This window comes from Macaca fascicularis, chromosome 7, assembly GCF_037993035.2.
Source record: "Macaca fascicularis isolate 582-1 chromosome 7, T2T-MFA8v1.1".
NCBI classification, from domain to species: Eukaryota; Metazoa; Chordata; class Mammalia; order Primates; family Cercopithecidae; genus Macaca; species Macaca fascicularis.
This window is the reverse complement of record NC_088381.1, coordinates 105,280,015-105,303,497: the sequence shown is the minus strand read 5'-3', so window position 1 is coordinate 105,303,497 and position 23,483 is coordinate 105,280,015. Positions and strand designations below refer to the sequence as shown.

Sequence of the window (23,483 nt, the reverse complement as noted above, 5' to 3'; positions counted from 1 at the left end):
AGAATACATCTGCAAAGAATATTGGTTTTGGTTAGGATGCTTTGGTTCTAATTGCAAGCTTGTCACTAACAAATCATGTTACTTTGGCTAATTCTGTTTAACTTATTTTTTAAGGTCTAATTCCAAATGTGTAGATTATATTAAAATGACACTAATTATTTTAATGAGTATCTTTTTGGGGCACTTATAAACATTGTATTCAATGTGTACAATAATTTTGAAAGGTGGTTACCATTCCATTTAAAATGAGAAAATGGAGCTAAAGAGGTCAAATAATTACACAGAGTCAAGCAGGTAAAGGGTGAAGCCAGGATTCCAGCCATAACATGCCTTCTTCCAAAGACTACATGATTTTTGTTTTTCAAAACATGATTTTCTCAAGACTTTTTCAACCTTAAAATTTTATAAGACAAATGTTTAATCAAATACAATGAGTATAAATATAAATTCCAGGTTCTATTAAGTACTGTATCAAAGATTAGTTATGAGATCCTGAAGCAACCACTAAGCACCTCCCTGTTTCACTTGTAAAACCATTTAAATAAAGATAATTCATGCTACTAATTATCTCACAAGATGTAGGAAGTAAAAAGAGATTATGGCCTTGAAGACACAAAGAATATGGCTAACAATATAATGACCTATCATATGTCTAAGAAATCTCTTGAGACTTCTTGAAGTTAAAAAAAAAATCATACTTTTAAAGCTCTATGTATGACTTAATAATAAAGATTATCAGATGGGGATTGAAGTAAATTTCTTTCATTGGTAAATAAAATGCACATCCTAATATCATTCATTTTCCAGTCCATTACTGCTGCTTCTTAATACCATTGCCTGGTTTCTAAAAGAAATTCCTTAGAAGGACATTTATCTAAAAATACCTAAGGAATAAAGCTTAAGGAAGAGAGAATGAACATCCTGCTACTTGACATTAATCCCATTAACTCTGAGTACCTAACAGACGGCTCTGGCATTATTCCCAACTGGAAGACACTGAAGTTAAAGCACAAGGTTTTAAAGTTAATGGGAGTTGCAAAACTGAAAACACTGTATGTCAACTTGATAATATGCCCCTAAGTTATTTTTCATGGATAGTGCCGTTCTTCTGTTTAATGAAGAGTTAAAGCATGTGCAGTAATTCCTTATTTTCACAATATTCTTTCTGACAATAAAGATAACAACTATGAGAACAGTTTTTAGCTGGCTAAACCTGATGTACTGGTTTTGTTAATAAAAAATTCATGACAATTAATGAAATGGATCTATTAAGACAGTCCCCCAAAGTAGTACAGCTGCCCCACCTACAAATGAACTTCTCATGACCTATATTATTCAGAAAGAACTGTAGTAACTTGCATTAAAAATTGTTGCATACAAAAGGTTCAAACCAAATCAAAGCATTACTCAGAAGCTGGCAAGATACTTCAAGTGAAGAATGCTTGATATGGCCACCTTTAATCAAGTTTTCATTTGTTGTTCATACCCATAAAACTATTTCTATAATTGATGCTTTTCTACTATATTAAATTTTTTAAAATGCAACACTTAAAAATCATTTTAAGATATTAATAAGTAACACTTGGCTGAGTCCCAGATTTCACACTTTGTTATTAGAACTGCATTGAAAAGAGAGACTTTTTAGTAGCCATATCTCTTTCTCTTCATCTCAAATCCTTAATGGTCAAGTACTAGGCAAAGAGAATAAACAAAAGAACCTTAAGGCTCATAATGATTTCTTTGATATATTTTGGCAAATACAATTTAGCAGAACATTTACTTTCTACAGGTTCCCCCTTAAAAATAATCCTTTAAGTCATACTTTGATTTTAAAAATCAATTGGATGTCAATTCTTTCTCTATCATAAATGTATTTCTTCATTAAACAATCCTATGATTATGAGAGAGAATCAGCTCCATTTCCATGTATAAGAATCACAGTTATAAAGAAAAGCTCATTGTTTAAGAATAACAGACCCACCCGAAATGGCATGTGAATGTGTTGTCCATGATAAGAATATGCAAACCTTTTGATGTACAATCTTTTCTAAACCAAAAAAGCCTCATCATATTTGAGACTATCTTTCATTTATAAATAAAAAGTTATTTTTTAAAATTCTCAAAAAAACACAAGTAGAAGAAACACTGGCTTCTGACACTTAATAAGGCCATCTCAATACCTGCCTTCTTTCTCTTCCACAAATGTTAGTTGAGCACCTACATCGATGTGCAAGACAGTGGAGATAAGGTACAGAGATGAAGTAGGGGATGATACAAAGGTGAACAAGGAAGAAGCTTAACTTGTACAAAGTAGCTAATATTGCCCTGGGGAAGAGGTGTCAAGAACTCCATAGAAAATACCAATCTTGATGAATAAATGTGATGTAGATCTTAAAAATAAATGTTTAGAATAATTTGATTAGAGGAAACAAATAATATTCCTATTTAAAAACTATAATATTAAGACTGCATTAACTTTATAAATACAATTGTAATACCACTTTATTAAATTTTTAAGTGAATACAGAATATTTTACATTATCAGGGTACAAGACTTCTTAAAAAATTTTTTAATCCATAGACAACTTATTCTATGCTAGGAAATGAAATGCTACTTAAAAACAATGAGGAAATACTTTATTTCCTCCATAAAAAATAGATATGACTTTATATTTATACAATATTTCAAAAACATTCATAAAAAAGACTTGAAATCAAGTTGAAGAAATTTCTAAGTCCACGTATCAGAAATTTAAGGATGAAAGAATCTGTCCAGAAAGTATAACATCTGGCTATTAGGATACCAGAAAGAGATACACCAAGGGGAAAAACGAAAGAGAAAACTATCAAATAATATTAAGGAAAATTTCTCAGAGATGAAAGCCAAACATCTTCAAGTTGCAAGCATCTATAAGTGGAGATCACAGTAAATGAAGGAAGATCCATTCTCAGATACCTCCTTATCAGATTTCAGAATACCAAACTGAAAAAAACACTGAGATTAAAAAAATTACCTTCCATGAGAAAAAGTCAACAAAGAAGATTGATTCATTCTGAAATCAGTTACTAGAAGCAAGAAAAGAGAAAGAATAACATCTTAAAAGTTTTGAAAGGATGTAATGTTAAAATATGAATTCTATATTCAGAAAACTTCTCTGTTTGGAAATTTCTTGAAGGGGAAATAAAGCAAGAAAGAAGATACAGAATCCGAGACACAGCAAAACCAATGCAGAAGAGAAGACAAATCCTAGGATGACAACTGTGCAGCAGACTGGAGAGCCACACACAGGTCTAGATTGCAATAGGGAGATGGACTGCCCTGATGTAAAGGGAGACCTCATAAAACAGAAATTAAGAGTGACAGGATGGGAAGAGCTGAAATAATGATGCACAAGATCCAAGAAAAAGAAAGGTGGCCGGGCAAGGTGGCTCAGGCCTGTAATCCCAGCACTCTGGGAGACCAAGGATGGCAAATCAGTTGAGGTCAGGAGTTCGAGACGAGCCTGGCCAGTATGGTGAAACCCTGTCTCTACTAAAAATACAAAAATTAGCCAGGCATGGTGGCGCATGCCTGTAGTCCCAGGTACTCGGAAGGCTGAGGTAGGAGAATCACTTAAACCCAGGAGGCAAAGGTTGCAGTGAGCTGAGATCGCACCACTGCACTCCAGCCTGGGCAACAGAGTGACACTGTCTAAAAAAAAAAAAAAAAAAAAAAAAAAAAGTAATCAGAAATTTCAGGCAGGATAAAAAAAAAATCGGTAGAAGAAAGTCATGGCTCAAGTAAGAAAAAAAACCCCAAATATGGTCCAATTTTAAGTACTTGGTTAAGTATTTTAAAAATCCTTTTGTCTTGATCCAAAGAACATTCTATTTGGCACAGGGTTGACAAATACAATCCAAAGGAAAGGAAAGGAGCTATAATTTTAGAATACCACATGGCTAGCATGGTCAGCAATATTGCTTCTTACTTTTCAAAACTTAACATCAACTTGTATTAAAGCAATGAATAATTTCATTATTAATTCCACTGAAGGACAGGTGAATGATAAAAATCAAATTCTTCATCTCCATTCAGTTTGCTAAATACTTTTCAGAACTATTTGCGACAATATAAATTCTTTACAGACTTATATGTTTTCTACAAGTCTACATTATGTCAATGTTTATACTCATAAATATAATTACTTATAGTCTGAGTGTATGTAGGTTTTATTTAAGTACTTTTTTGAAATTATTTTGTGGACTGTCTCTGCCAAAGATTTCTTCCTTTTTTTTTTTTTTATTTTTACTGGTAATATCAACTGCAGAACTTAACAGGGAGGTTAAAAGAAAATGGAAAAAGCTATTGATTCTTAGAAATGCCTTTGACATGGCAAAAATTTTAGTAACCTGTCTGATCAAGTACCGATGTATGGAATGTAAAAAACACTTCTCAAGTGACAGAAGGAAGAATGTGATCTTGCTGCCATTCACTTCTTTGTTGGCATAAACCAGAAATTATTTTAAGGTAGTTCTTGAGAAGATACAAAGAGTCAAAAATGAGTTAGAAATGTTTGAAGAGTTATGTACAAATAAATACCTGAAAAACTCAAACTTGAAGACATAAAAGAAACTGTCTGTCATGGAATTTGAACACATTATATGTTCACCAGAAAATATTAATTAATGCGAAAACTATGAGTGACCTCTATACATATGAAAGAGTCAGCAGAGTGCTGATTTTGAAATTTGAGATTGTTTGGTTTTTTAGTATAATTAACAGTATAAAGTAAGACTTTTAGTTCTCTAAGATCTTTAAAAGTTTCTCTACCCTTGCACTCTCTTGCTTAACCCCACCTCATTGATTTTAAAAGACAACAGCACAGCAAACGACGACATTAACTTCTTTGTAAAGATTTTTCAGACTTTATGCTATGGAATAAAGTGAACTGTTAAGACTTTGAAAACTGGGCCGGGCGCGGTGGCTCAAGCCTGTAATCCCAGCACTTTGGGAGGCCGAGACGGGTGGATCACGAGGTCAGGAGATCGAGACCATCCTGGCTAACACGGTGAAACCCCGTCTCTACTAAAAAGTACAAAAAACTAGCCGGGCGAGGTGGCGGGCGCCTGTAGTCCCAGCTACTCGGGAGGCTGAGGCAGGAGAATGGCGTGAACCCGGGAGGCGGAGCTTGCAGTGAGCCGAGATCCAGCCACTGCACTCCAGCCTGGGCGACAGAGCAAGACTCCATCTCAAAAAAAAAAAAAAAAAAAAAAAAAAAAAAAAGACTTTGAAAACTGCTAGTTTCATTTTTTTGCTAGCTGTAATTATTTATTGGCAAATAAAACAATCCTTCAAGAAGAAAAAAAGTCAATAAATAAATATAGTTTGGCAAGTAAAAAGAATTTTGCTACGTATTAGAACCTATTTAAAATAACATCAATGAAAACAAACAGGATTTCTTGCTAGTGATACTGTGGGCACTTTACAAATAAACTAGTACAAATACCAGTTTCAAACTAAGTAGCATGTACAGGACATATTGATTCACATTTCCTACTTCAGATTCTGTGCTGCCTTCTGCAATGATCTCTACACTCCTGCATTAGCCCACACTGGCTATGGCTGCTAGTGCTATAGTGCAGAGACTCCCCTTTAAAGGAAGATTGGCAGGTATTGAAGGGTTATAAAGGACTATTAGCACCTAACTGGGGTTTTCTCACTAGTGCAGTGACTGAAGTAACAATTATGAAACACAGTTTTGGAGAGAAATATTTTTGTTTTGGTTGGTCAGACTATTTATTTCTGTCTTTAAGAGCATATCCAGTTTGCAGCCCTGTAATGAGAGGTACTCAAAAGTATGCAGTCTTTCTGCTTGTTTTATAAAATTAGTCAAGAGTCCTGAACTTTGGCTTCAATCTTGCTCTTCCGTGTCAATGGCCAAGTCATCTGATCTCTTTAGTTCACCTACCAACATTCATAACTGCCTACCTACCCATACATTAAAAAGATAGGTACCAATATTTTCTAAGTTCTTTGAGCAAAATAAAAGTCACATTACATCTATATTATTAAAAAAAAAAAACAGCTGACTGGAATTAAAGTATTTAAGATAAATGTATAAGTCATGTTGACTCTAGCTGCCAGTGGGAGTAAAATGCAAATGAGCACTATCAACAAATAGCATTGAATTATCTACAGTCACATATCATTGTTCTGCCTCTTGTTCCTCTATTTAAATTTAACATGTTCTTATTCTTACAGTTTCTAATACATACAAACGCAATGACACAAAGAAATATCTGTGAAGCTATAAAGCATTTCAGCGCCTGGTGAGTGCCTCAGGGAGCTATGATTGGAAAGCTACCCAGATTGACACAGTAAAATGAGGGAACTAGAACCAGTCTAATTTGGTTATATCTTTTTGAAGATAAAACATAAAAGTTCGCCTCCTAAAAGTGTGATGGGCATCTTTCACTGAAATTAGATTCAGAAACTAGGAGAACTAGAGTGTAGTTGTTTATTATTATACAAACCATTACTTTGCACCTACTATCAGCCAGATAGTATATTAGGTGTAGGAATAAAAAGTAAAATAAGAAAAAGCAACTGTCATGGTAATATTTGTGAAGGATGTGAGGTTAGGGTTAATGTTAATTTTTTGCATATAATTGTTTACATATCCACTTGTTTTATCACTACTTCTTGAATGGTGGCCTTTTCCCTATGAATTGCCGTGTCTTCATTGTTGAAGATAAACTGACCATATATGTGTAGAATTCTTTTATCCTCCGGATCTATATGTACATTTACGTTTTCACTAATATCAATGTCTTGATATCTGTGACTTTACAGAATGTATCTTGAAATCAGGTATTCCTCCAACTGTGTCTTTTATAAAATTGCTTTGGCAATTCTAATCATTTGCATTTTTATATAAATTTTAGAATTAGCTTGTCAATATCTACAGTAAACACAAATGTAATTTTTATTAGGATAATATATAGCCTACAGATCAATTTGGAGAGAACTGATATCACAGCAATATTGAGTGTTCCCATTTATGAACACTACGTAATTCTCCTTACATGGGTCTTCCATAATTGTTTTCAGCAATCTGTAGTTTTCAGAGTACAGTGTTAAATTCATCCTTAAATTTCTCATAATTTTGTATGCAACCTTTAAAATGTTACTAGAATAAGTTAATTCAGATCAATATGTAAAAATCAATTGTATTTCCATATATTAGCAATGAACAATTAGAAAAGGAAATTTAAAAGTTCAGTTTCTTTTAAAGAATCCACAGGAATCCTTAGGATGTGTACAACATATCATCTGCAAATAAAAGCAGCTTTATTTTTCCAATTTTTAATAATTATCGGTTCCTACAGAAAGTTGAAGTGAGAAGATCATCCTTGCTTTGTTCTTGATCTTACATAGAAATCATTGAGCCTTTGTCATTAAATATCATAGCTGTAAATTTTCTCCTAATGTTCTTTATCAGTCAGACTGAACAACTGAATGGGTTTTGAATTTCATCACATGCTTTTTCTGCATCCTCTGAAATGATTATTTTCTCTCCCTTATTCTGTTAACATGGTAAATTACATTGATTTTCAGATGTTAAACCAACCTTGCATTGCCACCTTTAGCATTGCAGTACCCTTTATATATGCTGTTGGATTTGGTTTGCTAGTTTTTGTAGAGGGTTTTTTTTTTTTTTTTTGAGCCCATCATCATGAAGGACTTTGGCCTCAGTTTTCATTTCTTGTAATGCCCTCATCTGGTTTTCATACTAATGTAAAACAGATGTTACTGACTGAGTTGGGAAGTGTTCCATTCTCTTTTATGTTCTGAAAATGTTTGTATTAAGACTGTTATTATGTCTTCCTTAGATGGTTGACAAAACTCACCATGAAGACACTTGGGCCTGAAGTTTCTCTGCAAAATGTTTTAAATTATGAATTCAATTCCTCCTTCTCTCCCTCCTCCTTCTTCTTCTCTCATTTTTTTTCCTTTTTTTTTTTTTTTTTTTTTTTTGAGACAGTCTCTCTGTCATCCAGGCTGCAGTGCAGTGGTGTAATCGTAACTCACTGCAGTCTCGACCTCTTGGGCTCAAGCAATCCTCCCACTTCAGACTCCCCAGTAGCTGGAACTATAGGTACACACCACCATGCCTAGCTAATTTTTTAAATTTTTAGTAGAGATAGGGTCTCACTGTGTTTCCCAGACTGGTCTCAAACTCCTGGCCTAAAGCTCCTCCTGCTTTGGACTTCAATTTCTTCAATGGATATTGAACTGTTCAGAGTTTCTATTTCTTTTCATGTACACTAAGGATTTATTTCTAGACTCCCAATTCTATTCAATTACAAAATGTCTATTCTTATGCTAATACCACATTGTTTTGATTAGTGTAGCTTTGCAGTAAGCTGTGAAATCAAGAGGTGTGATTCTGCCTCCTTTGCTCTTTTTTTCAAGATCAATTTGGCTATTCCGGATTTCTTTCATTTCCATACGAACTTTAGAATTAGAATTCAATTTCTACAAAGAAGTTAGCTAGCATTCTGAGAAATTTTATTGAATTTGTAGATTCTTATCATCTTAACAGTATAAAGTCTTCTGATCCATGAACACAGATGTTTTTCCACTTATTTAGATCTTCTTTAATTTCTTTAACCATGTATTTGTCATTTTCAAAGCATAAGTTTTTGCGATAATTTTCTTACATTTATTCCAAAGTATTTTATTCTTTTTGATGCTATTGCAAAGGTTATTTTCTTCTTTTTTAATGGTACCTTCAGTAACAATTTTTTAAAATTTTTATTTATTTATTTTTATAATTTCAGCTTCTATTTTAGATTTGGGGGTACATGTGCAGGTTTAATGAGCTTTTGATAAAATTCAACATCCCTTCAGGATAAAAAATCTTCAACAAACTAGGCATCAAAGGAACATAACTCAAGATAATAAGAACCATCTATGACAAACCCACAGCCAACATCATACTGAATGGGCAAAAATTGTAATCATTCCCCTTGAAAACTGGAACAAGACAAGGATGTCCACTCTCATCATTCTTATTCAACATTGTCCTGGAAGTCCTAGTCAGAGCAATCAGGTAAGAGAAAGAAATAAAAGACATTTTAATAGGAAAAGAAGAAGTCAAACCATCTCTCTTTGTTGATAATATGATTATATACCTAGAAAACCCTAAAGACTCTTTGAAAAGGCTCCTGGAAGTAATCAACAACTTCGCTAAAGTTTCAGGATACAAAATCAATGTACAACAATTGGTAGCATTTCTGTACACCAATAACATCCAGCTGACAGCCAAATCCAGAATGCAATTCCATTTACAATAGCCACACATACACACACACATACACACACACACACACACACACACCCTAAAGTAGAATTAGAAGGAAATTTTTTCAACCTATAAAAGGGCATCTATGAAAAATCCACAGGGGTGGGGCATGGTGGCTTACACCTGCAATCCCAGCATATTAGGTGGCCAAGATCTCTACAAGGGGAACTACAAAACGCAGAAGAAAGATATTGTAGCTGACACAAACAAATGGAAGAACATCCCATGCTCATTGGTCAGAAGAATTAATATTATTAAAATGACCATGCTACCCAAAGAAATCTGCAGATTCAACGCAGGCCCTATCAAAATACCAACATCATTTTTCATAGAATTGGGAAAAACAATCCTAAAATTCTTATGAAACCAAAAGAGAGTCTGAATAACTAAAGTAATCCTAAGCAAAAAACCCCCAAAAAACAAAAAACAAAACAAAACTAGAGGCTTTTCTACAGTATATTATGTTACTTGACTTCAAATTATACTACAAGGCTATATCAGAAATAGACACACAGATCAATGGAACAGAATAGAAAACTCAGAAATAAAGCCACATATTTACAGCCAACTGATCTTTGACAAAATTGACACTAATGTACACTGGAGAAGAGATGCCCTTTTTAATAAATGGTGCTGGGAAAACTGGATTGCCATATGCAGAAGAAACTGGACCCTTATCTCTCACCATATAGAAAACACAACTCAAGATGGATTAAATACTTAAATGTGAGGCCTAAAACTATAAAAATCCTGGAAGAAATCCTAGGGAAAACTCTTCTGTTCACTGGCCTAGGCAAATAATTCATGACTAAGATCTCAAAAGCACAAACAACAACAACAACAGCATAGACAAATGGGACTTGATTGAATTAAAAAGCTTCTGCACAACATAAGAAATAATCAACAAAGTGAACAGACAACCTGAAGAATGGGAGAAAATATCTGAAAAATATGCATCTGGCAAGGGCAAGAAACTCACATAACAACAGCAAAACTAAATAATCCCATTAAAAAGTGGCAGTTGATAAGAATAGACATTTTTTTCAAAAGAAGACATACAAATAGCCAATAGGTGTATGAATAAATGCTCATCACCACTCATCAGAGAAATGCAAATTAAAATCTCAATGAGACATTCTTATTGACACCACTCAGAATGGCCATTATTAGAAAGTCAGAAAATAACATGCTGGTGTGTTGGCAGACATAAGTGAACTCATACACTATTGGTGGGAATGTAAATTAGGACAATCTCTGTGGAAAACAGTATGGAGATTTCTCAAAGAACTTAAGACAGAACTACTATTTGATCCAGTAGTCCTACTACTTGGTACCTACCCAAAGGAAAAGAAATCATTACATTGCACTCGTATGTTTATCATAGCATAATCCACAATGGCAAAGATATGGAATCAACCTATGAGTCCATCACAGATAACTGGGTAAAGAAAATATGGTGTTTATATACACAATGGAATACTACACAGCTATAAAAAAGAATGAAATCATGTTTTTTGGGGGCAAAATGAATGGAATTGGAGGTCATTATCTTCAGTGAAAGAAGCCAGACACAGAAAGACAAATATTGCATGTTCTCATTCATAACTGGGTGCTAAAAAATGTATACCCATGGACATAGAGAGTGGAATGATAGACAATAGAGACTCAGAAAGGTGAGGGGGTGCAATGGGGGTAGATAATGATAAATTACTTAATGGCTACAATGTACATTATTCAGGTGATGGATACCCTAAAAGCCTTGATCTGACCCTCACTTAATTTGTGCATGTAATGAAACTGTACTTGTGCCACATAAATTTATATAATAAAAATGTATATATGTCAATTGCAATGTGGATTTTATTTAAATCTTGATTAACACAAATTAGTAAGACATTATGACATGAAACAATTGGAAGTTTTAGCACTGAGTGGGTATTTGATGATATTAAGAAATTATTGTTAGCCCAGGTGTAGTGGCTCATGCCTGTAATCCTAACACTTTGGGAGGCTGAGCTGGAAGAAGCACTTGAGCCCAGGAGTTCAAGACCAGAAGGATAACATAGTGAGACCTTGTCTTCACACACAAAAAACCCCAACAAATTAGCCAGGCATGGTGGCGTGAGCTTGTAGTCCTAGCTATTCAGGAGACTGAGCCTTGGAAGGGGAGGCTACAGTGAGCTGTGACTGCACCACAGAACTCCAGCCTGAGCAACAGAGCAAGACCCTGTCTCAAAAAAATAAATTTATTAAATAAAATATATTATTGTTAAATTGTTTTTAAGTATGTTAATGGTATTGTGATTATGCTAAAATAAGAGTCCTTATCTTTTAGATGATACATACTGAAATATTTGTAAGTAAAGTAACATTATATATGTGATTTACCTTAAAATAATACCAGAGAGTGGGGGTATATGCATGAGAGTGTGGATGAAATCTGATTGACTAGGGGTTGATGTTTTCAGGGGCAAGTGATGCGTACATGCAGAGTTCATTCTGTAGGCTTTTGTATATGTCCCAAATTCTCCATAATAAGCTTTTCAAAAATGTATTTAGGCTTTTAAGATGCTTTAAATTCTATATAAAGTATTGAAGCATTTCTTTTGAGTATAAGTTTAATTTTTAATGCTTCAAAGAATAAGTTCTATATTCCCAAGGCTCTCCAGGAAACAGAATAAAAACTAAATGCATGTTAACAATAAAATTCCTGCAATTTTCTCTTAATTCCATAATATAACACAGTGTGTTCATTAAACCTCTACTTTTCCTTATTCTGTTCTTCCAGGCTAGAATGCCCTCTTCCTTCTCCTCTCTATCAGAGCCTTATTGGTTCATATACTTCAATTCTCAAGTATTCCATAAAATCTTGTGAAATTTATTCAAGCCTAGAAGAATCTCTCCCTTCTGTGACTTGCTATGGAAGTGTCCAAGTATTTCATTTAACAGCACATAGTAATGTATGTTCATTTTTAGTATATATTTTTTCTCCAGTTAATTATAATCTATTTTAAGGTAGCAATTGCATCTTATCCTCTGTTAACTCTATGTTTCACAAAAGTCTGCAGAGTCTTTAGTACACAGCAGGCTCTTAACAAATTCATATACAACTGAAAATAGCTATTTGGTTAATGGTTACTACTAAATATGATTGTTGTTAGGTTAGTGATTGTGCTACAGCATAGATAAAACAATAATATTAACACTACAACATACTAATAAACATAAACTATTATGATTATATGGATAAAATTGCTGTTAGGCACAGTATTTAGTTTTTGTAGTTTAACATATGATATAATGCTAGAGCTTAAAGTTTCAAAAAAAAATCAGTGGTAGTCTATAAATCCAGACATCAACTGTGGTTGTATTTGTACAGTTTGGTTGAACATAGACAAAGACTGTTAAACTCCAAAGCAGGTCAGATTCTTTTACCGCGTTAACCGGCCTTTAACATGGTCTCAGTGATGTGTTTTGTGCAATAAACATGTCAGGCATATCCAAATCAGGGAAATAATGCTGAAGTACCAGCTTTGCTTCAGCAGTATTTCTGAGGGAGGCAAGGGTAGAGGAAGGGGTCCAGTAGTAAAGTAAAAGGCCCAGCTATCAGGAGGATTAGGTAATATTTATGCCTCTGTCAATGGCCTTAATGTAACCTAGGGGATGTTAGTTTTCTCTCTGTTTCAGTTTTCTTCTCTCCAAAAAGGGATGATGCCTTACAAGGATGTTGAAGGGATTAAATAACATATGTATCAAACTCCAAGATACAAGATAGAAAGAATTACAAACATAGCTTTAAAAATTATACCTGTATTTTCTGGGGTAAAAATTTTAACACAAAACATTGAAGAAAATGTTATTATTTTGAATTTGTACTCTTTGGAAAACATGTTTTTCACAGGTTGGGGAAAAGTGATGAAATTATTAGATTTCTATTTCTCAATATATTTTGAACATTAAAATGTTGCTGTGTGAATAAACAACTCCTGAAAACAAACTGTTAATCAAAAAGGGCCAAATCCAAGTTCAAGCATGCCATTTTGACAACATATTTTTTAAATGCCTCACAAGAAAAAAATCAACCATCTTAACTACAGTAAAAACTTGTTCCTAAAGAAAAATCAAATGATTGCATATTGTGTTCACAAAATATTGTATTTAAAGTCTAAAATGCTGAAAAAAGTTATAAATGTATTGACAGATTCTCAAAAAAGAGCTAATGATAACAATAAAAACTCAACATAGGGATTATAATAATGGGTTACCTTGGGTACACCTAAGTGTACCCAAGTACTGTATAAAGCATTGTACATGCATTATTTGATTTGGTTATTCTAAAACAATGATATGAGGCAGGTATAATTACAATTCTTATTTTGCAGGTCAGGAAATTGAGGCTTTGAGAGGTTAATTACCTGTAGATGGTCACTCAGCTAGAAAGTCACAACCTGCACCATCTGTCTTACTGTGGTGTTAGCTCTCAATTAAAACACTGTATCATACATAAGAATGAATGGAAAACAAAAGTTTTACAAGTGAAAAGGTGAACGAAGACCTAATGAAAGTGGATTTAGAAATATATGTTTTCTTCATTATTAATTATAATTTAAGTCAACAGTGTGTCCAACTTTCTAGGACAAAATCTCAATTCTCACCTTTTTTCATATCATTTTTTCAAAAATTTTTATTTTTTATAGTTTAGAACAGCTAACCAAGCTTGACAGGACAACTAAACTTTCCATGGGTTAAAATAAATGAAAATCTTGATCAGATTAACATTGAATAAAACTAAACTAAAAAACCAGTCCCTATCTCTAGGCTTTTGAACTTCCTGATTGTTTTACATAGTAACTGAATATTGTTTAGTTGTGATTCAATTAGAACCAGGAAGTTTTAGAAGATATTTGGGGAATAACTGGAACTACATTAATAGAATACTGATTGTCATAAAACCCTTTTAAGCCTGAAGAGAACAAGACATACTATACAACAACATTTAAAGCTTAACAGCTAAACAGAATAGTAAATTAAACCTTAATAAATTCATAAGTTTCACAAATATTTTAGGTTTGGAATAGTCAGTGGGGCACAATATTTTTATACTGAACTGGCTTATAAAATAATATTTTTGGAATTATGGGGAAAACATTCAGTCAAGTCTATTTTGACCCTTGCAAACTTGTAAATCATTTAAACTTTAGAGAACTAGTTCATGATTTAAAGAATGAAAACTCTAGCTACCTCACATATAATTGAATCTGGAATATTTACACATTTAAATGCCTAACTATAGGTAAACATTTATCCTTTTGGGAGAGGGCCAGGTGAAAGGGCCTCATGGCAAAATAACAACGTTAAGTCCCGGATATCTGACTGTACTGCCAGTGCCACCCAGTCTTAAAAATACTGCTGGATCGTCATCATCATCCTTAGTCAATATTTACTAAGCTTTTTATGACAGCAGTGGCATTAGAAAGTTTATAGAAATCAAAACTAGCTTAAAGATCTCAGTTTATTAGATCTTGTACTGTATGTTTAACATTTATTGTTTTTGCAATTAATGAATCAGAATGTCCTGAACAAAGGTCTTCAATTATTAGCTATTATTTTCATTTGCCAAAATTTTTAACTAGTTTAGATTCAGTAAAAAACTTTAATTCATTTATTAATGCATATGTGTCATGTAAAGAAAAAGAAAACATCTATAATTAAAATATACTAAATAAACCTAATTAAACTGAGTGAAATTTATTGAAATATGAAGGAATTCTCTCCTCTCATTATCATTTCTGACTACAGCTAATGTTCACAGTATTGAATTATTTTAAAAAGGCACCCTCTTCATCTCTAACCAGTCACAGAACCCTGTGTCTACATCAAGTTGAAGAAGAATGTTACGTTAATAGTTCTTTTAAAGTTGGTAGTATTTTTTTAACATCTTATTTTACTTTTAAAAAGTGCTTGAAATACTGCCATGTAAAATACCTTCAAAAACAGTTAAAAATATTTGGCAAACATAAAATGTAAGTGAAGTTATCATTTACATGTATATTTTACATAACACAGGTGAATAAAGTCTACTCTGGAATTTAATTCCCTTATAAATCCTGCCTTTTGTAAAGCACAACACTAATAAAATCTATTTAAAAAATTAATCACATTGTCATAAATAGATATACCAAAACATGGATCAGTTTTTCATTATCAATTCTAAGCACTAAGCTTAATTTGTGCAGGTTACCACGCATGAGTCTTTTCAAAACTTACAAACTCATTGATATAATATACAAAAGTAATACATGTACATAAAAAATTTTAAAATTCAAACACTTTATTAGGGTATGAAAGGAAAGTTAAAGTCTTCTCTCACTTACCATGAATGTAAGAAATCTGACTGTTAGACTCAGTCTCACTTCCCAGGCAACCTGTTGTTAAGTTTCTAATGTATCACAATGGTTAAGCACATACATATATTAATACATGCTCATTCATTCAAAACACTTATTGAGCATCAAAGACGTGCGAAGCAGTGATTCAGGTATAAGATTCAGTAGGAAGAAAAAAACAAAATCCTAAAGGACAATCCATAAACACAGTACAGTGTCATGTAAGCATGTCTATTATGAAAAAAATAATAATAAAGGAGGGTAACAAATAGAGTGATGTAGTAACAGGGTACGCTATTTTAGATAGTGTGATGTTGTGATATTGAAGCAGAAAGTTGAACAAAGTAAAGGAACATACTCATGTGACATTCTGGGGGTAGAACACTCCAGGCAGAGAAAACACATGGCAGGGCACTGGGATGGGAGCACACCTAGAATATTTGAGTTATTAAGGGACCTTGTGTGGCTAGAGTGAACCAAGAGTAGAAACATGTTAAGAAATAAGGTTAGAGAGGTAGCCAGGGGCTACAGTATATGTATATGTGTACAAACATCCATTTTATAAGTAATATCACAACACACATTTGGGGTCATAAAATTAAATACGTACAAGGTCGAGGAAGATGACTTTAAATTCACAAAGTAGGTGGAATAGAAAGTGGTGAAATGGCAAGTGCATGCCTCTTTTAGAGAGGGTAATTTTTACTTACCCCTAGTCAATTGTTGAAATGCATGAGTGATGGTTAATTTCATGTGTCAACTTGGCTAGGCTATGGTAATGAGATATTTGGTCAAACAGCAATCTAGATGCTGCTGTGAAGGGATTTTGTGGTTTTTTTTGGTTTTGTTTTTGTTTTGCTGTGATTAACATGTTTAATTAGTAGACTTTGAGTACAATAGACTGCCTCTATAATTATGAGTAGACCTTATCCTATCAGTGGAAGACTGAGGTCCCCTAAGGAGGAAGAAATTCTGCATCTTGAGACTCAAGGCCACAACATCTGCTAAGTGCAGTGACTCACACCTGTAATCTCAACACTGGGAAGTTGAGGTGAGAGGACTGTTTGATCTCAGGAGTTCAAGATTAGCCTGGGCAACATAGTGAGACCTTGTCTCTATTTTCTTTTTTTAATTAGTGCTCACCTCTGGCACATATACTAAAATTAGAACCATACAGAGAAGACTAGCATGGCCCCTGTGTAAGGATGACAGGCAAGTTCGTGAAGCATTCCGTATTTTTGGGAGAAAACTTTTGCAATCTATCCATCTAACAAAGGGCTAATATCCAGAACCGACAAGGAACTTAAACAAATTTACAAGAAAAAAAAACCTCATCAAAAAATGGGCAAAGGATATGAACAGACACTTCTCAAAAGAAGACACTTATGTGGCCAACAAATATATGAAAAGAAGCTCATCATCATTGGTCATTAGAGAAATGCAAATCCCACAGTCAGATACCATCTCACACCAGTTAGAATGGCGATCATTAAAAAGACAGGAAACAACAGATGCTGGAGAGGATGTGGAGAAATAGGAACGCTTTTACACTGTTGGTGGGAGTGTAAATTAGTTCAACCATTTTGGAAAACAGTGTGGTGATTCCTCTAGGATCAAGAACCAGAAATACCATTTGGCCCAGCGATCCCATTACTGGGTATGTACCCAAAGGATTATAAATCATGCTACTATAAAGACATATGCACACGTATGTTTATTGTGGCACTAGTCACAATAGCAAAGACTTGGAACGAACCCAAATGCCCATCAATAATAGACTGGATAAAGAAAATGTAGCACATATACACCATGGAATACAATGCAGCCATAAAGAAGACTGAGTTCAGGGTCGGGTGCGGTGGCTCACGCCTGTAATCCCAGCACTTTGGGAGGCCGAGGCGGGTGATCACGTGAGATAAGGAGTTTGAGACCAGCCTGGCCAACATGGCGAAACCCTGTTTCTACTAAAAATACAAAAATTACCCAGGCATGGTAGCGGGCACCTGTAATCTCAGCTACTCAGGAGGCTGAGGCAGGAGAATCACTTGAACCTGCACTCCAGCCTGGACAACAGATCGAGACTTGATCTCAAAAAAACAAACAAAAAAGAATGAGTTCATGCCCTTTGCAGGGACATGGATGAAGCTAGAAACCATCATTCTCAGCAAACTAACACTGGAATAGAAAACCAAACACCACATGTTCTCACTCATAAGTGGAAGTTGAACAGTGAGAACACATGGACACAGTGAGGGGACCATCACACACCGGGGCCTGTTGGAGGCTGGGGGGCAAGGGGAGGGATAGCATTAGGAGAAATACCTAATGTAGACAATGGGTTGATGGGTGCAGCAAACCACCATGGCATATGTACACCTGTGTAACAAACTTGCATGTTCTGCACATGTATCCCAGAACTTAAAGTATAATTAAAACAAAAAACAAAAAACAAAAAAACTAGGCATGGTGGCAAGTGCCTGTAGTCCTAGCTACTCCGGAGGCTGAGGCAGGAGGATCACTTGAACATGGGAGTTTGAGGCTGCAGTGAGCTATGATTGCGCCACTGCACTCCAGCCTAGGAAACAGAGCGAGACCCTGACTCAAAAATAACAAATTATAAAAAGTACATCAACCCTTCACTGGTTTTGCAGCCTGATGGCTTGCCCTGAGATTTTTCAGACTTGCCAGGCCCCACAATTGTTTGAGCCAACTTCTTAAAACAAATCTTTTGCCCTATTTATATACAGTCTATTGATTCTCTTTCTCTGAAGACCCTGAATAATAAACATGTCATACTATAATCCTAAGGGTCCCACATTGCCAGATCTCCTAGATCTCATCTTGGCAATGAATTTAATATATTTTTTCCAATGATATGCAGACCAAACAAAGCATCCACGGAAAATATTTTAATTTATTTTTTCATTCTAAGAATAATGCTGCAATGAACACTGGATAATGATATTTTTCCTAAGTTTTTTTTAATTCTAAATTTTAAGAAAGGTAAAATCCAAACAAATGTTTCCAATGATAGTTTTCAAATATGAGCACTGTATTTCTAAAAAAAAGAATTTTTTTTGGTAGGTGATATATTTGCTTTATTATATGGAGACCCCATTTTGACCCACATCCGTGTAAATAACTAACCTACATGCTAGACTAGGTTCATGTCATCTCAAATCATTCATTCATTCACACATTTATCAATGACTTCTTATATGCATTGCACACAAAAAAAACTGTGCAGGAGACACTTTACATCTGAAGAAACTTTCAATCTCGTGTTAAATTTGATTGTTTATTCATTTGCTGATATATATTTACTGAAGTCTTGCTATACATGAAGAATAGAAGCACTAGTAGGGGAATTAAGACACACATTCATAGAACTATTGGACAAGAAAGCATGAGGTATGTATTGCTAGAGAGCCACTGTGAATAACTATGATAGGAATTTTACATATTGAGATCACTTCTAAAGGACAAGATTAGAAAAGGATTAATAGAATAGCTGTTATTTAAATTATGATGCGAAGCCTCAATAAAAATGGGATAGGCAGAGATGGAGTAGTCCAGGAGGAAAAGATGACATATGAGAAAGCACTGAAGTGGGAAATTGTTGGGTGTGTCCATGAAATATTGAACAATCTATTTTGGAAGTGCACATAATAGTCAATTCAGTGTAACAAATACTTGTTGAGCACTTACTATGTGTGAAGCAATATGCCAGTGACACAAATATGAATGAAACTGGGAAGCAAAAAGATGATTGGTGAAATATTAAATTAGAAACAGGGCCAGGTGCAGTGGCTCACGCCTGTAATCCCAGCACTTTGGGAGGCTGAGGTGGGCAGACCACGAGGTCAGGAGATCGAGACCATCCTGGCTAACACGGTGAAACCCCGTTTCTACTAAAATACAAAAAAAAAAAAAAAAAATTAGCCAGGCATGGTGGCGGGCGCCTGTAGTCCCAGCTACTTGGGAGGTTGAGGCAGGTGAATGGCGTGAACCTGGGAGGCAGAGGTTGCAGTGAACCGAGATCACGCCACTGCACTCCAGCCTGGGCAACAGAGAGAGATTGTCTCAAAAACAAAACAAAACAAAACAAAACAAAACAGAGATGGCAGCAATATCGAGGAAGTTCATGAATGTTACATTAAAGAGTTTGGATTTTATTATATATGTAATGTGGTATTGTTAAATACTATTGATGACTGAATGAGAGGGTGAAAATAAAGTTTCAGGAATCTTAAGAGAAGTAAGGATGGAGAAGACAAGTAAACAAAGTAGCAAAAAAAGCTTGGTCATGAAATTATTCAGGTGTAGTCTAAGTAGGAAAAGGCAAAAGTGACAATGATTGCAAGGAAAAATCTAGCAAAAGTTGGTTAGAAATTAAATTTAAGAAAGCGATGAATCAAAGATTACCTATGTAGGAGGCAACCGCCACCTGTGGACCTATAATAATAGTGATTCTGAGTGCCAAGACCAAGGGAAACACTGCACTTTTAAAATGTAACAAAATATAAAATTATATTTTTCTCAAGCTAATAGAAATAATGTTTAGAAACATCAAATTCCAGGACTTATAATTAGCAAGCCCATTCTAATACAAACTCTGGGTCCTTTGCTAGGCACAACCATTGAGTGACAAAATATTTTGCTAAATGCTCTTAAAAGGAGGTTGAGTCACTTTGTAGAATAACAACTAGCAGTTGAGAGCTATACATGTTGAAATTTAGTTTTATTCTTATAACTTACTGTGTTGAATAAGGCGCAGAAAATCATGAAAACTGATAATGCCAAAAAACGTCCTTCTGGATACAAAGTTACAGAAGATTTAAATTTACTTCAGTAGCAATAACCTCTTTACTAATTTAATTGTCTTATATCTCAAGACAGCAAAAATTTGTAAGTGATTTTATAAATTACACTTAGTAATATATTTCCTTGGCACAGTGCTTTACAGTTTTCAAAAACATTCAGATATATCATCTCACTGGTTTTCATATTAAGCAGGTCAGATATTATTGATGTTTACAGGTGAGGCAACCGACATTCAGAAGTTAAGTCACTTAGTAAATGCCATATTCTGTAAGTTGAGAGGAAGAAGAGACGAATGCTTAATAAATATAGTCCAAATCACTGGACATGTAGAAAATGTATACTTTAAGTTTTTTTTTTAAACTGTTTTAATTTTATTTTTGTTTTACATTCCAGAGTCACCAATAAATATATACATAGTGACTTGAATAGTGAAGCCAGCTGTAAATTTTTAAATTTAAAGGCCCTGAAAAATAGATATAACTTAATGGCATAAAAAGACTGTTTGACTCTAAATGTTACTAAATAAAAATTTAATCTACTTCATATAAAGGGGTAACAAATTTCATAAAATGTGAGAAGTAGAAAAAGCTTCTCACATCAAAATTAAAGAAACTGAAATCTAGCAAAGTTGAAACTTGTCTACAGTAATCAAAAAAAAAAAAAAAATCTGATTAATGCCAAAGATGGAAGTGTAATTCAAGTCTTCTTGTGTTCTTTTTAATCACAGCTGTTGCAGTATGGTACCATAATGTAGCTCCATAAATAGTTAATTATTAGAGAAAACAGAGGTGTGACAAAAATTTTATGTCACTGGGTAGGCCAATTGATTAGAATATACAACTAATGAGGTCAGGATCAAGTGTTCAACCCCACTCTTGATGAGGGATTTGCATTGAGAAAAATACTTCATGTATTTTTAGCTTCATGGCTATAGTTTGCATGCTATAATCACCAGTGACTTTTCTTACCAACTCGTAGTTCCAACCAAGAAAGCATATGGTTCAGTAAAAAACTATCACTACCATAAAAAAAATAAAAAACCTCACGGATTCTAGTGACAATCAGCAGTATTTCTGATTGTTAAGGATAGTATATACACAGACCAAAAAAAGTATATAAAGAGAACAGGACCCATACTGAATAAAATTTACTAAAGTAGTACAGAAAAAAATAAAGAATTTTACTTTCTTTTTGAGTATATTTCATCTGGACTCTATCTTTATGGTTTCTATGACTTTTAAATGTATATTACAAACCCAGTAAGTAGGGTTCATGTTTATCCCACTTTTCACTATGTTAAACACATAAGTATTTCATATAATTATTGTCAAAAAATACTAGTTCAATCATAGGAAACAAACTACCTTAAAAAGTGAAGCATTCTCTTCAACATTTATGTTCTAAAATGTCAAATTTACCATATTCTGAATGGCATTACAAATTCACACATGGAATCACATAAAATATAACAAAAATGTAAAGCACACTGACTGTTGTTAATTATAATATGTATAATAAATCCTATACTACTGCCACCAAACAACAAGGTCTAATTCTTGTCTAAACACTTTAATTTACACTTTCTTTAAGTGAAAGGAAATATAAGGAAGCACTATAAAATCAGCAAACATTGAAACAGGCATTCCCTCAATTAGAAAAGAATTTGTTATTATTATGTCTCCTGAACGTAGGAATGCAGCACTACAGGTTTATAACAACAGGAAAAAAATCATTACTAAATACAAATCTAATCCCTAAAAGTTTAAGATTCTTTCTTGATGGAACTGTCTAGATTTGATTAACGAAGGTGTTGCAAATGAATTTAGCATTTGCTATAGCAATCAGGAGGTACTAATATTTAATAATAGCACTTTTATAATATATGGAATTTATTTTAAATCTTGATATTGTTATTCCTCTCCTGCTATCTTTTCTGTTTTAATGCAAAAGAGCTATCAGCTACAGTGGTAAGTTTATTATCTCTACTCTCCCATCTCACTGGCCACTCCTCCTAACTGCTGAAAGAAACAAAAGGCCAAGGCTTCATTTTCTTAGCACTCAAAATATTCTAAAACTCAAAGGAAACAAACAGAATAAAGAAACTCATTTTTAAAACTTAGGATTGTCTTGGAGATGCGGGCTCTTTTTTGGTTCCATATGAACTTTAAAGATCCATGTTGCATGGTATCCCTTTAGTACATAATTGTTTTTTATTTGTAAGCATTGCTAAGTAAATTTACATTGAAATATTACTTAAACTTGATTTTTTAGCAATTAAATCCATATGATGTATCATGGTCTACCATTAATACATACAATCTTTTGTTTTATCAAATAAATAATGATACTCTTTAAAAAAAAAAAAAAAAAAAAAAAAAGAAACTCATAAACCTGTATTTCCATATTTCCATTTTCCTTATTTCCATACAAGGGAATGGAATGTTTTTACCAGCAGTAGCTCTTACACCAAACTCAGAGAAGGAAAAAAAAAAAAAAAAACGCCAGTATCACTAATTAGTAAAGAAGAAAAAAACTGGGGAGACAGAGTCTCACTCTGTTTCCCAGACTGGAGTACACTAGTGTGATCTCCACCCACGGCAACCTCTGCCTCTTGTGATCAAGTGATCCTCCCACCTCAGTGATCCTCCCACCTCAGCCTCCCGAGTAGCTGGGATTACAGGAACATGTCATGCCTTGCTAATTTTTGTATTTTTTGTAGAGACAGGGTTTGGTCATGTTGCCCAGGCTGGTTTTGAACTCCTGGACTCAAGCGATCCGCCATCCTCCCAAAGTGCTGGGATTACAGGCGTGAGCCACCATGTCCAGCCACTAATTAGTAAAATCAAAGGAAAGGTAGAAGGAAAGCCATCATCATATTTTAATCTGCCCCTAAAACGAAGAGCTGATCATACGTCCTCCATTGTTT

At 34.1% G+C, this 23,483-nt stretch overlaps 1 protein-coding gene and 1 non-coding gene across 17 annotated transcripts in view; one reads left to right on the top strand and one right to left on the bottom strand.

Annotated features, from left to right (window-relative positions):
- The window catches only part of MIPOL1 (mirror-image polydactyly 1), a 403,522-nt gene that overhangs the window by 136,975 nt on the left and 243,064 nt on the right, over positions 1-23,483 (bottom strand). The gene's annotated exons all lie outside the window — the stretch shown is intronic.
- Positions 16,869-16,973, top strand: LOC123574736 (U6 spliceosomal RNA). Its single transcript, XR_006699940.2, has one exon. It is a non-coding gene; the product is annotated as a U6 spliceosomal RNA (small nuclear RNA).